At 45.7% G+C, this 15,714-nt stretch overlaps 1 protein-coding gene across 5 annotated transcripts in view; it reads left to right on the top strand.

Annotated features, from left to right (window-relative positions):
* LOC119462195 (uncharacterized) overlaps positions 1-15,714 on the top strand; it is a 125,907-nt gene that overhangs the window by 21,419 nt on the left and 88,774 nt on the right. For 3 of the 5 annotated variants that reach the window (XM_037723544.2, XM_037723558.2, XM_049667483.1), the window contains exon 1: positions 13,485-13,581. The exons of 1 other annotated variant lie outside the window; for it this stretch is intronic. The gene's annotated coding sequence lies outside the window, so the exon portion shown is untranslated. Of the gene's footprint in view, positions 1-13,484; positions 13,582-13,875; positions 13,896-15,714 lie in introns of those variants that run through there. One more of the 5 variants, XM_049667478.1, reaches the window with a different exon arrangement.

A 15,714-nucleotide genomic window follows, 5' to 3' on the forward strand; every position in this document is an offset into this window, starting at 1 on the left:
AGCCAGAAATTTTTTTCGGGAGGGGTTCATCGGCCCGACCGGGGGGGGGCAAGCGTCTGTTTTCCTCTACGTGACGTGATCGATAATAAATATCGGTAGTTTAAGCACACTCCATGCATGTATATCAAAGACATGGGACCCCCCCCCCCCCCCCCCCCCCCCCCCCCCCCCCTCGCGTGTGTGTGTGCTAGAGCACTGCACGGGCTCGGGCTTACCCGAAAGCCCGGGCCGGGTAGAACTGTTTTTTCACGGGCTCGGGCCGGGCTCGGGCACGGCGTGTGCATTTTTCACCCGGGCCCGGGCCGGCTCGGGCTTTCTGGTGGTGTGCATGTCACGTGCAGTGAGTTATTCTCGGGCGACTCAACTCTGAAAAACATGATTTTTCGGTCTCGGGCCGCCTCGGGCCTAAGGTAAAGGGGTGGCGGGCCGGGCCGGGCGGGTAACGTAGATTATTTCCGGTCCCGGGCCGGGCCCGGGTCTCGCCATAAAAGTTTTGATCGGGCTCGGGCGGGCCACCTAACGCAATAACGGGCCCGGGCCGGGCCCGGGCTGAAAAAATCGGCCCGTGCAGTGCTCTAGTGTGTGCTTGTGAAGAAATTAAGTAAAAAGTAATGTAAGCTCAGTAAAATACAGTAAGTACGACAGGTACAGTGGGCGTTTGGAGCAACCGTCTCTCATCGCGCCACTGAATGGACCAGTCTTCGAAAACGCATCATTGAGAGACCCGCCCGATCGGAGAAGACATCATTAATTGTTAATCTCCGTTAAGCGTAGATGGCGTCGTACTCGTCGGGGCGAAGTGCGTTTCACAGGTCAAGGACGGCTACACATGTGAAAATGCACGTGTTACCAGGCTATACCTACTCCCATAGCAATAGCTTGTTCGCTGCGTCTTTGCGCTAGAAAACTTAAACACGCGCAAAAACGAGTAATGCTTTTTTTTTACGAAGCTTTCGTCGCCTTGCATTTCCTGCGGCAAGTGCATGGGCCGCTGTGTCTTCTGCTGTGTGCGAACGGGCAGCCGTCATTTGCCTTTACGTCAACAGATTCAGAATTGTACAGAATATTTCACCGCACTGCATAGTTATGGCATGTGTACGCATTTTTAAGTAGTGCGTGCGAGTCATTTCTGCTTCACTTAGGCCGGTTCAAACAGGAAGCTGCCTTGTACCTCACAGAATCTCGACTGATTGGTGTACTAGTGATGCAGGAATGAACTCCGGTCTTGTTCAGTGCATAGTGCACATAATCAATTTCTCAGGACGCGTGAACTCCGACGAGAACTGTCAGCGCCTGCAACAAGAGTTTACTTACGCTGTACTGCGCACAGCAGTAATCCATGCTTGTCGGCTGTCTGTTTCGTGCATTCTGTTGCGAGTCGGTGGAATTTCACTGCTGGCATCAACCCTTTCGTGTGTACATTGCTGGTTTGGGATTCCACAACACAACAGCAACTATCAGCCTTTCGTAATTGCTGGTTTGGGATTCAGCAACACAACAGTAACTACCAGCCTTCCGTAGGGGCGCAATCGGAAACGAGAGACTATGGTTACATTCACACTTGGGAAGCGGCAAGCGGGTGGAGAGGCCAAAGCGGCCGGAAAGGCCAAAGCGGCCGGAAAATCTTTTCCGCGCATGTCCAAGTTCACATTTGTTTTGCTACCACCGCGGCCGCCGCTGCCGCTTTCGTCCACATCCATCTAGTCTGAGTACGTTTGTCGGCGTGGTGGCGCTCATTATCGCATTATTTCGAGCGGTATGTTCATTCACTGACCCACCCGTCATCAAAAGTGATCATCTTGCGCAATTTCGCGTGTCAACTGCGACCTTCGGTAAGTTCCTCGTTGGCGTTCTGTAATTCTCCTCACACGGGCGCGGTAGCGCTGTGTCACAGGTTGCTGCATAGGCGTGATTATATTTCTTTAATAGCTTTTATTTACAAGTTGTAATAACATTTCATCTTTTCGTATTATTTTCGGCGCCTCCAGGACACGAAAGCGGCAACGGGAACACCAAAGCTAAAACCCGGGCTGGCCCTTGTGTTGAGGCTCGCCGAAGCCTGCGCGTCCTACGTGAGACCTACGCTCCCAATCTATCGTCGCGACGAGAAAAGCACCCCGCGACTTCTGCAACATACCGTGCACGTGCGAGGAGAATTATGGAGCGCCAACGAGGAATCTGCCTAACTATTGTCTGTCATGGAAGTGGAAGAAGAAATGACTTTTATACTTCTACCTACTTATTTTATAGAAATGGACAATGAATAAACGGAAGACAAGAAAACCTCGGAAACGGCAGTGGTGGGTTCGCCTGGCTTTGCTAAAGTGTAAAAAGTTGGGTCACGCCAAGGCTTCGTTGCCGCACCTCCTGTCGCGCGACGTTGAATACTATCGCGAGTATTGCTGACAGTACGTTTTAGTACTTCTCTTGTCGTAGAGAAAGGGGTGGTTCTTGATCGCGTCGATCAGCATTGCAGCCTACACTTTTGGTGCCATGTTCAATGTTACGACCGGAAGTTTACATGCTAGTGTAGCTTCCGGTCGAGCAGAACGACTTTCCGCCACGTTTCCGCTTCGCCATGGCGAAAAAATCGGTCCGAGACCAATTTGGCTCGCCGCCTGTTTTTCTGCCTGTTTTCCCGCCTAGGCGGGCGGATTTTTGCAAGCTATTGCCGCTTCCGCCAGCTTCGAGACCAAGTTCCTACGCGAACGCGGCCTAACCGGCACCTGAAGGGAAGCGGCGGAAATGTATACCGGAAATTTCGACCACCTGGGGACCTTAACGTGCACCTAAATCTAAGTAAACGGGCCTCGAGCATTTTCGCCTTCATCTAAAATGCGGCTGCCACATTTGTTGCTTCATTTGTTGCGCATTTGTTGTTTCAGAATGCGGCCGCCACATTCGCGCCCAAAACCTCACAGAGTGTCAAGGCCTTGACAAACACCGTGACAGTTTTTTTTCCATATGCAGCGATGATTCGCTGTAAATTACCAACCCAAACGGAAGCGCCCAGGAATGAAATTGTGATAGTATAGCACCGGTTTCTTGAATTATGTCAGCGCGAAGCGACGAGAGCAAAGGGTGGGTTAATGGGGGGGGGGGGGGGGGGGTGCAAAAAATTTCGGGGGGGGTTTGAACCCCCCCAACCCCCCCCTTGGCTACGCCACTGGTCGCAAAGTATCGGGAGGGCAGGTGAAATCGTTCTGGCGGCCATTACAGAACCTAACGACAGACCGACCGCGTGCATTTCACGCTTCCGTGAAGTCGACGAGAAACAAAATGCATCAAACTGCTTTATAACTGGCCGCGGGAAACTTCTCGAGTCAATTGAGGCGGCAGCAGCGCGCACTGCCACCGACACGCGCGCGCGTTGCTATTATGAGCTCGTGTACTTGATGTCCCTGTTCATGAGACCAGCTTTCTTGCCGTACGGCAATCGTGCGTGCGTCCGGGTCATCTGTCAGGTTTGAGAGATCTAGCTTATAAGCAGCGGTAACAGGACGCATTTGCACTATAAATATGCTAACGCTAAAACGCTGTAAAAGAGTGCTTTAACTTACCGGCGCGGTTGAGATAACGGCATACGCGGTAGCATTATGCTAAAGCATACTGGAATAGTGTCTGTGTATATACCACTGAAAGGCCGGCCGCTGGTCGGAGTTGCAGTGACGAGGTTAACCGGTATACACCACTCGGCTAAAACTGACGGTTTCCCGCCCCGTATCTTACTGCAGGGATTTCTTTTCCTGGAAAGCGAATGTGAAAAAGAGAGGACTTCACTTGAAGGCCCTGACTGACAACAACTCTCAAATGGCGCAGCGAAATAGTCATGCATACTAAATATAGTGCGGGGTCAACGCGCTGCAACCTCTATATGACGTAAAGCCATCTAGAGTCGTCATTCAATAACCTTCTTCTTCGTAAGTCATAGAACCGGAACACGCGGCTGAAATCTTTTAAGTGTACTGAGTGCGACGACGTTATACAAAAAGAAAGCTCATGAGAGCAGACATCCGAGAAGTACACGCGAGTGCAACATGCGAGTTGATGTTAGCAGCTGCGAACACTGCTGCGTTGCCCTGTTGCGTTGCTCGGTGAACGCTGCTACGTGTGTCGACATTGGAGTTGCCCCCCTGGAGAAAGCAGCACACATGTTCCTGAAAGTGCATGGCTAGCAGGAATATGTATATGTTGGTTATGGTTCCATATATATGTCCTGCACTCAACTTAAAGCAAGCAGTTATCGAAGAGAGAGAGAGAGAGAGATTGGGGCGTATGCTGCATGTCGCGGCCTGCAGTTGCCGCCTACGATGAAAGGAATGGAATCAGACGGGATTCTTCGACAACCCTGCTTCCAGCAAGACTGCGCTCACTGCTAAGTAGCGATCGCTCGTCGCGCCGCGACCCTTCTGGTGGCCTAACGGAAACTGCGCTGTCGGCTGTACGGAAACCGGTTTAGTGCACAGCCGGATCAAGGTTAAAAAAAAAGAAAGAAAGCTCAACCGGTAAGCAATAAAACCGGCTTCGTTATATAGTAACGGGCCGTTCCTCTGGCAAACTCTCAGTAGTCACACGCGAACGAACACACGCCTCCGGGCGTTTCTTTGCGACAACCCTGCAGCTGTGTAGGCATCCGCATTGTCGGCTTTTAGTTTCGATCGAATCCCATGGGCGTACTGCAGAATTTATCCAAGTCTATCGAAAATTATAAATGGGCCACCGAAGCAGAACCTCTGCGCTGTCGTTAATTGCTGTTCCCCGCTAAGCTTTCGAAACGACTCGTTTTCATGACTCGCTGCCATGGCTTATCGCCATGATTACCTCGTTGCTGTGGCAACATTGCGCGTAGCTCAGAGACTGGTTAAGCCAAAGAGAAGCAGTTTGTCTTGCTAATTTGGCAGGGGATTCTGCTTCGGTGGTGTTTTAGACTGTCTTTTTTTCAAACCGGCTTTAAACGATGTATATATAGGCATATAGACCGGGTGTTTCAGCGAACACTTTGAAAAGATTTAAGGGTTGCATGTGGCAGATAGCACAATTCTAGTTCATGAGCTGGTGTGCTCGAAGAGGCGGAAATTACTTGCACATAAAATTGAAATGCATAATCAACTAATTAACAAAAAATCACTAATAAATTTTAAGTAATTACCTTATGGCCCATGTTGCAATTTACAAATTTAAGCCATGGAGTTCGCAAGGCGAGTCCACTTGAAACGAATTCTCAGGATGACACCAGTTACGAGATAATAACTCCCGAACTTTGCGGAGAAATGCATTGGCGTTCCAGTTAATTTTGTGCTTCAATGCATAAAACGATGTTTTGTTTAGAACTCCACGGCTAAAATTTGTAAATTCCAAGATCTAATTAGTTAAAAACTGAATTAGTGAATGTTTGTTATTCAGTCGATTATGCATTTCAATTTTTTTGGTGCATGTTCGCCTCTTCGAGTAGGCCAGCTCATGAACTAGAATTGTGCTATCTGCCACGGATAACGTTTAAAAAATTTTGAAAGTGTTCGATAACGAAATTATGTAATTTTCTACCGTGTCCCAGCGCTGCGATCATGCTCTTTCATCCTCTCGCGTCTGCCGTAGTGCTTGTGATTGTGGCACTGACTTATATCGCTACGCTAGTCAGTTGTTCTAGTGCAGAGCGCGCAAAATCGTCCACTGCGCGAAACGAGACAAACGCAACAGCACGCGCGCGAGACCGTCACCGGAAGTGTACCAATTAGCAACAACGCGAGAGAGAAGAAAAAAAAAATAATAAGCAGATCCCACTCACTGTGGGAATCGATGTAAGCGAAGCTTTCTGTGCTGTTTGCGTTCACGTCATGACAGTACTAAGTGGTGATGTTGACAGCGTACGACAGTCGTGATGTGATGTTAAATGTTACCTTGCCTGCACCCCTTGTGTTTGTCCACGTAGTACACAGAACGCAGAGAGACGTGTCATTCATTCACTCATTCGTTTACAGAAAAGAGCCCAAATGATCAATGCTTTCTGACGACACATTTTCTTTCTCCCGTGTCATATTACGTGAACTGCCACGAGCGGAGAGGGGCAAGTTTAATCAGCCGTTTCCTGACTGCGTCGGTACAGGATCCGGTTGTACCCATTCCCTGCCCCCTCTCTCTTACTCCCTTTCTAACATTCTCCCTACCTCCTCACTGGACTGTCGTTGCTGTAGAGCGTGAGCAAGGAGGCAAGCGCGGCAGCTCCTGCAATGCTTTTGCGGGGGGTCACGCCTAATTAAGGCGTCCAGAGGACACTGTGGCGTCCCCCAGGGCGCGTCAGAGGGCATTGTGGCCCCGCTCTACGGAGGCGTCGTTGACATGTGGAGAGAAACGAATTAATTTTAAGAACCACTCCTTAGAGGGCACGTAACAACTCAACTTACAGCGTATAACCAAAATTTGCTATGGGGAGCCTGGTGAGGGGTCCTTTAAGATGGGGAAACAAATACTGAGCGCCCCGGTCTGCCTGGCTGACCGTATGCGAGGCTGCTGCGTGGCATGACCGCGGGCGTTCTACTGTAGTTGGCGCCAAATTCAAGTGCTCAAAACATATCAGTGCACAACACAAAGGTTTCGATGTGGTTGGTAACACGTATCGATCCTGGAGGCAGTGCAGCGTCACAGCACCTACACCTCTCACAGAATTAACCAAATACAGTCGACTCCCTTAACTCAACCTCGGTTAATTCGATTTTTTCGCGTAATTCGAATGAACTAGAAATTGCGGCGAAAAACCGTACATTGCTATGGAAGGAAAACTCGTTTAGTTCGAACTCGAAAGCATGCCTATTCGATTAATTCGAACCCACTGGAGCCCCCGCAAGCGTGCGGCGGTTACGAAAAGCTTGGAAACACAAGAAATTCTGCAGACGGTGCTACTACCTTATTATGCGTGAAGCTGTTTTATTTGCATTTATTTTTTATCTTTTAGTGGGCGACGCTCCTACCACCCATCAAGCCATTTGTTCCCGCTCTTTTGATGTCGTATCACGCTGAAGCAGCGTTTAAACATGAATGTCGGAGCTCGATGTTCACCACATGCTGGTTGAATCGTGCTTCAACAGCAAGAATCAAAAAGACATTGCAGTCTACTTCAAGCAATAAGAAAGATATGAATTCATTTATATTTCGGGCGTTTATTAATGCGACGGTCGGATAATTCGACGAAAACTTCCAGTCCCGCAAGGGTCGAATTAACATTGGTCGAATGCAAGTGTCATCCCCAGCAGCATATCTCAGCAGGTGTACCGAGAAGCTGTCGCTTGACTTTGACAATAATGTCCCCATGGTCACTGCGCATTAAAAAAAGAGAAGAAGAAAATATACAGGGTGTTTAATTTTAGCTGCACCAAACTTTTAAAAGTTGCCTGTGGCAGATAGCACAATTATAATCCTTCATCTAAACTACTCGATGTGGTGGCCATAAGTTCCACGAGAAATCAAAACGCCTAATTCAATAATTAACATAATTACGCTAATTAACTTTTTAATTATATATTTTACAGCACATCTTTCAATCTATGAATTATAGCCGCTGAGTTCGCAAGGCGTATCCACTTATAACGAATTCTCAGGACTGAACCAGTTTCGAGATATTAATTTTCAAAGTGACCGACGAAATGCATGGGCGTTCCAGTTAACTTTATGCTTCAATGCATAAAACAGCGTTTTCCTCAAAGAGTTAACTGGAACGATCATGCATTTTGTCGGTCACTTTGAAAATGAATATATCGAAACTGGTTCAGTCCTGAGAATTCGTTCCAAATGGATACGCCTTGCGAACTCAGCGGCTATAATACGTAGATTGAAAGACGTGCCGTAAAATCTATAATTAAAGGGATAATTAGCGTAATTATGTTAATTATTCGATTAGGCCTTTTGATTTCTCGTGGAAATAATGGCCGCCTCATCGAGTAGTTTAGATCAAGGATTATAATTGTGCTGTTTGCCACAGGCAGTTCTTAAAAATTTGGTGCAGCTAAAATGAAACACCCTGTATTCTTTATTCACGTTTCTCGATATTATTCGGCTTGTGTCAGACGCTTCGCGTTTTCGAATCGCAGGATTTCGTTTTGAACACCTCGCCCCCGTTTCAACTGCACGTTTCCGCGGCGACTGCTTTGAGTATCCTTCATCCCGCTTTATATCAACGCTCGCGAGCAAGAGGTCCCTATAGTGGCTGGCGTCGGTACGAAAAAAATAAAAAAATAAAGACTATGTCAAGATTCGTTAGCTTATACGCAGACACCGCTTTGTCTTCAGTTGCCATTGAAGAACACCAATTTTAGAATCACGGCAGCAAAAGAAAACGTGCCAGTTCAGAAACAATTAGTGCAATAAGTGTTCGATGACAGAGAGTAAGAGGCTGGAACGAATGAAGTAAGGGGAACAAGCGAGATAAAAACTGTGTTAAACAACGTGTTAAACTAGCAAACTAGCGAAAAGGGAACAAACAACCAAATAAATAAATAAATAAATAAATAAATAAATAAATAAATAAATAAATAAATAAATAAATAAATAAATAAATAAATAAATAAATAAATAAATAAATAAATAAATAAATAAATAAATCACTTCATTTTAGCCAAGTTTATTTGTGGCGTGTCACGTAAGCCTGACAAGCTTGCCCTGCTTAATATCAAAGCGTGATGAAAATGCGGACTGCGTGGTAGGCTTTAATGAACGGTGGGAGGAGAGAACAAAATGGGCGCGATAAGTTAACATCAACAGAACCAAGTCGAGAGCTTGTTTTACTTCAGTTAAAAGCACTGGGCGTCTTTTCCTCCAAGTTCCTTCAAAGAGAAGCAATCGTCCCTTTCTTCTTTTTTTTTTTTTTGTCTGTGCTCTACATTTGCGCTTTAAAATTAATCAAGTTCGACTAACAAGCCCAAACCTGCACCTTGTCTTTGTATACGTATAGGATAGCGCGTGGGCACGGTGTCGTGCATCGCTTTGCCAACAGTGGCATCAGCAGGTTGTGATGAGGACTACGCACAGTATAAAATAGAAAAGGAACAAAAAAAAAAAAACATGCTGGACAAGATTTCAATCATGTGGACTTCATACACGATCCCATTTGGAGGTGTTTTGGGGCACGTGGTTATCATGGCCATATGTATAAATACCAAAACTTGAACGTAACGCGTAACGAAATTACGTCCAATCGTTTTATAGCGCAGCTCTTAGGCGCCCGTTCGTGCGGCGAGCGTCGGCGTCGTATCTCGTAACCGAGCGAACGAGCACAACCAAGGATGAGAGCGAACGCGGAGCGCAGCGGGAGATGAAAGACGGCGATAGCGAAAAGAGGGCGAGGAGGAGAGTGCAGTATACGGGGGTATGGCGAAAGCGTGAGAAGAAAAGCGTAGTGGCGCGCAAGACAGACTCTGCGGCGGCGACGATGGTTACGAAATGGCGCCAGATTAGCGCTCGTCGTCTGTTCACGAAAACGGTGCGTTCACGAAAACGGTCTACGGTGGCTGCGGTAAAAAAAAATTAAATCATGGGGTTTTACGTGCCAAAACCACGATCTGATTATGAGGCACGCCGTAGTGGGGGACTCCGGAAATTTCGACCACCTGGGGTTCTTTAAAGTGCACCTAAATCTAAGTACACGGGTGTTTTCGCATTTTTTTCAACCGAAGTTTTTTTTTTTTTTTTTAACGTTACGTGACTCCTTTGGCGGCGGCGGTTTAGAGTATGGACGCGCGAGGTACGTGGTAAGAGTTCGACTTGGAACCTGCACAGGGGAACAAAGGCAGTGGTGCAAAAATGTCAGAAGAGTCACTTCTAAACCGGGTTTATCCGGGGCACTAAACTGGTAAATGACTGCGCGAGAGATTTCTACTTTTCAGGTAAACATAACAATTAATTTCCACTGTGATTTCTCTCGCTTAACTGTCTGTTTCTTCGTATGGTTGTGACTAACAAAAAATCGAGCCCCTCGGATACCCTTATTCTTCTGGTTCTACCAGAGTAGAGCCCACAACAAAACCAAATCTAAAAAGAAATTATCTCCTTAATACCCTATTTCAAAGGCACTCCCGAGTCCTTTCACCAACCTATTCTCGCGTATTAAGATGGCAGACACCACTACTGCTGAAGATCATCGACACCTAACACTTGATGACGTAAAATAAACCTTTTCTAACCACCTTTTGTTGTCCTTGCATTTATCTTCAGGAAACGAAATATTAGAAGTAATGCCCCAAAATTATCGATTACTTTGGGACGTAATGGTCAGATACTTTTTTTTTCGATAATGCCATATGTAACGGTAATTCGCTATATTTTGGGGTTTTGTAATTATAGCTGCTACTGGCACCTTTCTTTTTATTACTTTTTATTTCCGGTATCGATCACATCTTTAAAATACTGGGTTCTCACCACATTACTGCTGTGAAAACGATGCGATAAGTGCTTTGAGTGAATATCTGCATGTAGATTTATGTGCACGTTAAAGAACCCCAGATGGTCCAAATTAATCCGGAGTCCCCGACTACGGCGTGCCTCATAATCAGATGGTGGTTTTGACACATGAAACTCCATATTTTTTTTCTTTCATATTTGCATTCAAGGAATGGGACGCAAATTTCCGCCAGAATCCATCGCAGCTTCAATATCGTATTCGTCCTGATGCGGAAGCCTTCTCCGTTTCTTTATAGACAATTCTATTTGGGTTGTCAGAAATCGTAGTACGTGTCCAAAACAACCAAAAGAAAAGAAGGAATTGACCCGATGTCTTCACCAGCACAACAGCTTCAAATATGAGCACCCAATTTATGCCCGGCCCCGCTCCTGCAGTCCCCACAATACGAGTACAAACACTCCGGCACATTTCCGGTTCAACGCCTACGGTCAACATGCAGCGAAGCCACTTACTTTTCCTTGCACGCTGGCGAGATTCGAATGGCATATAAAGGGCATATTTAAGCAGTAGTGTAAGCTGAATCTGTGCAAAATTTCGCTATTTTATGATCGCGATTTTTAGAGCGATTTCTCGCACGACAGTCGCGAAACAAAATGGTAACCGTATGTAAGCTGTTGCGGCCCTTTCAGCGTCGCCTGCAGGGATGCATGTCAAGGCTACTTGAGCGACGCGGGCTTTCTGCGAGTTCAGTGAACGTTGTCTCACAGTAGCTGTCCCAGAGAACAATGATTGGCGACCTCACAAAAGCGGCATTGGAGAAGAGATGGCATGGTCGCTCCCCAGGGCCTTTTATTCGTCTGTTATGTGAAGGAGAGGGAGCTTCCAGTGAAACTGCAAAAATCTAAAAAGACGTTTTTTGACCGAAAATTGCCACTTCTTGGACCATGTCCCTCCTTGAAAAATGTGGTGGAGTAAGCTTCACGCCTAATGCCAGAAGATAGGGCTCCGAGGTAGATCCCATATATAGCTGTTATCTTAACCCGGAATACAAGATTATCAAAGAAGCGACTGCAGACCGGGAAAACAGTTTTATAGATATTTTAATATTTATTATCCGGCAACACAAATTTGTAGGTTTTGTTTCTAATAACCAGTTTATATATATATATATATATATATATATATATATATATATATATATATATATATATATATATATTTGTAATCAGGATCCCTTCGGCTACTGATATGTCCGCTCAGGACGGTCCAAAAACTGCAACTGTCTTAGCCGCCCTCTGTCTCGTCATATAGAAAAATAAGCCGGAGGCCACGGTAGTACATCCACCCAGATTCGATCCTTGTTGTCATTTTATTATGCCGACTACCGCCATTTAGGATGGCACTTAACCTTTGGGTGACCCTTTTCAGTTACTTTTGACTTTTTCTGACCGGATTTAAAGAAAGTGAGGGGAGGTATGTGGGGAGCAGTGTGGAGACTCAATAAGGCGTAAAAAAAGAGCTTGAGAGGGGGCTACTGGCTCGTTTTAGGTCTCATCACACAACCACCCCATCTTAAGTCATGAAGATCTTAGCCTCTCTGAAAAAGGGACCGGAAGGATAATGCTAACTACTGTTCTTGTTTTGAGCGGCGCAGAGTGAAGATCCATAATGGTATCGAACCGACACAGATGGAACAACCGCAGTGGATACGATTTCGTACCCCAAATCATTTCAAAGAGAACGTGACGCTTATACTCTTTCGAATAGCTGTGCCCTGTGGATGTGTAAATGAAAAGACAGCTCTACTTGCTGAGCGACATAGAGTAAAGTTTCGTAATCGTACTAATGGTATTAATGAAGACTCGCCACTTTTCCAAATCATTTACATTAGAATACGGCCCTTATACTCTTATTAATAGCGGTGCCCTGTGGAGACTCAATCAAAAGACAGATCTTCTGGCGTGTTCAAGCAAGAAGAGAACGAGAAGGAAAATGAGAAGTGCCAGTCAAATCCTGGGATGCACAAGCTTGTTTCACTTCCCGGTTAACACATTTTGAATTCAACCATGTCGGCAGGATGCGTGATAAACACATGCGTGACAAGAGAGAGAGAGAGAGAGAGAGAGAGATGAGAGATCAACTTTATTTTAAAAACAGCTCTTTGTTCGAGCCGTCGTCGCTGGTAACAAGTCATGTGAGTGACAAGATACAGAAGCCGAGTGTTGGCCGAGTCCACAGATATCACCGATGGTGACAGTATAAGCCATAATGCGCCAGACAAAATAGAAAAGTAGAAGAGGAATGATTTGCTGGGCGAGTTGGTATTCCATTCTTGAGGCGAGCAGCGCAAAAAATAAGACGATAAAAAGGTGAGGAAGACGAACACAGCGCTCTTCTATACATTTGTATCAAGTGTTATTTTCTTGCGCTGCTCGAGTCAAGAATAGAATACCAACTCGCCCAGCAAACCATCCTACTGAAGTATATTACAAGTTATTTGGGAACTTATTCGTGTTTTAATTCTTCATCACAGCACTGTGTTCGCCTTCCTTACCTTTGTATCGAGTCTTATTTTTTGCGCTGCTCGCCTAAAGAATAGAAGGGGCACATTTATCTGCTAAGAATGCAATACTCCTACGTACTCATCCGATGTGACAGCACGACAAACGCAAGCCGCATGGGAAAACAAACATCGTTTCGTTTTTAGAGCTTTTGCATGTCGTGGAATGCTAAATGTTCATCACGGCCATAATGAATCTTTTTAACACCACCAACTTGTTGAGCACAGGCAAAATACGAACATCGACTGAATCTTCACGTCTCCGCAGCGCCATTGTTTCTGTTCGTGTAAGGCTCCCCTCAAAAGGTTTACCGATAGCGATCCCGTTTCTTTTCGCCTCACTACACCTACTACACTCCTCTCAACAGCGGGGCGGTCGTCGGAGCCGCCGGAGCGAACGCTAGTCGCGCGTTGTTTTTGTGTATTGTCGCACATGGTTAGGAGCCTCCGGAGCTCCCGTGACTCCTACACAGGTCAACAGTGCTTTCGATTTCTGCCGCTGGAGGGCGAAGACCCTTGCCGCTCTTCCCTTGCGCTTTCCTCCTCGCCTTCGTCTTAAACGCTCCAAAACATGGCGGCGGGTCAGCGACGTGCATTATCGGCGGGTTCTCATTTTGCAAGCGACGGCTGAATGGTACAGAATTTCAATTGCTTTTCCTTTGTGAATCATTAATATGAGTTAGTGGGATGTAGCTTGCAGTCTACATTGTTTTATGACAACACGTAACCGTTTGCTTATTCCCGGACGGACGCGGCACGTCCGGAAGCTGTGTGTCAACGACAAAGAAGTGTGCCGGGGGAGGAGGCATCTGCAGTTGCTAGCATAGCAATCGTTAACCCGACTGTGGTAGTGTTACGCCTGTGTGCCGCCGTGTTGTGTGACTACTCCATGATGGCGTTAACTATTAGCACACCCACTTTGTTAAGACACCGCAGACGCCCACTTGGGTACACGGGTCACTTTTCGCGATCGTCGGTGCATTGGTCGGTGTGCTGCCTTCGTTCAGGCTGATGTTTATTTTGGTTGCAGTGCATTAAGTGTCGCACTTAATTTGCTTCGCTTTCATCGCTTGGTTTTAGAATAACATCCATGACTCAGCTGCCGCTACTTTTATGACGGCAGTTTCTCTTTATGCTTCTTATCTCATCAGCAGGATTATTTATGCGCTGGCCTTCCCGGTCACGCTTTCAAGCAAAGCCTACGGAACGAACTCCTTTCAGCAGCTTTACGGTGGGGCCAGCGGGTTGTGCTGTAGCAGCGTTACGTGCAATCTATTTTAGTTGTGAGAGAGAATAAAAAAAAGAGAGAAAAAAGATGCTGGCTTCGCGTGTGGTGCGACCGATCGTGTTGTGCTTAGCACCTTAGTGCAGGCTGTCGCGTGGGTTTGGAGCAACCTTGGACCGAAGTCTTGGGTACTTCTTTTTCTTTGGAATCGTTCGATGTATCCAGGCTCTTCCTTTTCGGGCTGTTCTTAATGGGCTAACGTTATAATTGTGGGCTGAAGACTCGGTATGTCTAGGGACAGTAGTCCGGCTCTGTGGTGTGCGTACTCGCTGTGCGGTTTCAGAATCGGCATGCTTACTTTTATAGCGGGGGAAAAAATAATTTCATTTATTTTATATTCTGTATTACGCACCGTCGTTTCCGCGGTAAAATGGGGCAACTTTTTCACATAGCTGTTTCCTGCAGGAGTACTACCTACGAGTGCACACACTTGCGCGTTAAGGAAATGTGTCGTACTTACGCTCACGAGCTTATATTTGGTACTATCAGCCTGTCGGGGAACTTTGTGCAAAACACTTCTGGGACGAGCTGACATTTACTGACTGGCGCTTTCAAAATTTCGGCGTTTGGGGTTCCGGTTGTCTGGACGTGTGCCAGTAGTGGTTTGATTATCTGAATGAGCTTTTTTTTTTTTTTTTTCCTTAATTGAAAAAAAAATGTATTGGCTCAAGCTGTGAGGAAATTGATTTTACGTAAGGAATGTAAAATCAGTTTTACGTCCAGCAAGTGCGATTGTATGTATACTTTGCAACATAACATAAGTTGAATTCTTGTTATTGCTGTTCTTATTCATTTTTGCATGTGGGCTCCAGCTATTTGAACTTGGTGCATTATTAGATATGTGCTTGTAGCACCCGAGTTAAATATTTCAGTGCTTGCACATATGTAGACATATTCTTGTTACAGTGCCCTTTGGTTTTGTAATTCAGCTTCAGAAAGGAAACCTTAGTAAAATTAATTGAAGTGTGTGGTTTGTTGCATATTTTTCTGTTGTGTTAACTTGCTTGTCAAGACTTAATTTTTTGTGCTACTTTCTTTATTGGTGCTGACACATGGCAAATGAGGTGAAAATAAAAATAACTTGGCACTAGCTAAAAAAGGGCTTTTGCTTTGTTAAAAAGAACCCGATAGTAGTTTTTGGTCTGTATTTGTCTGGCCAAGTTAAGGTATACATTGCAAAAGAAAAGCAGTAAGATGGGAAGCCCTTACATGTTTTTATATTGTAGAAGGATGAGAGTACACAGTGGAACCGTGCATTTTACTTGTAGAGGCATTTTCTTCTGGCTTTGTTGCTTGTGAATGTGCCTTTGACTATATGTTATTTGACTATGTTTTAAGTATGTTATCCGAGCTTGTTATTATGTGTGTTGTGGGCAGGTTCACACACATTTGCGATATTTAAAATTTTGCTTTTTGAACCAAACTTCTGTAAGTGCTTCATAGGTTTGTCACTGTAGTATCAGTGTAATTTAATTCTCTGTT

This window comes from Dermacentor silvarum, chromosome 1 (genome assembly GCF_013339745.2).
Source record: "Dermacentor silvarum isolate Dsil-2018 chromosome 1, BIME_Dsil_1.4, whole genome shotgun sequence".
In the NCBI taxonomy this organism is placed as follows: domain Eukaryota; kingdom Metazoa; phylum Arthropoda; class Arachnida; order Ixodida; family Ixodidae; genus Dermacentor; species Dermacentor silvarum.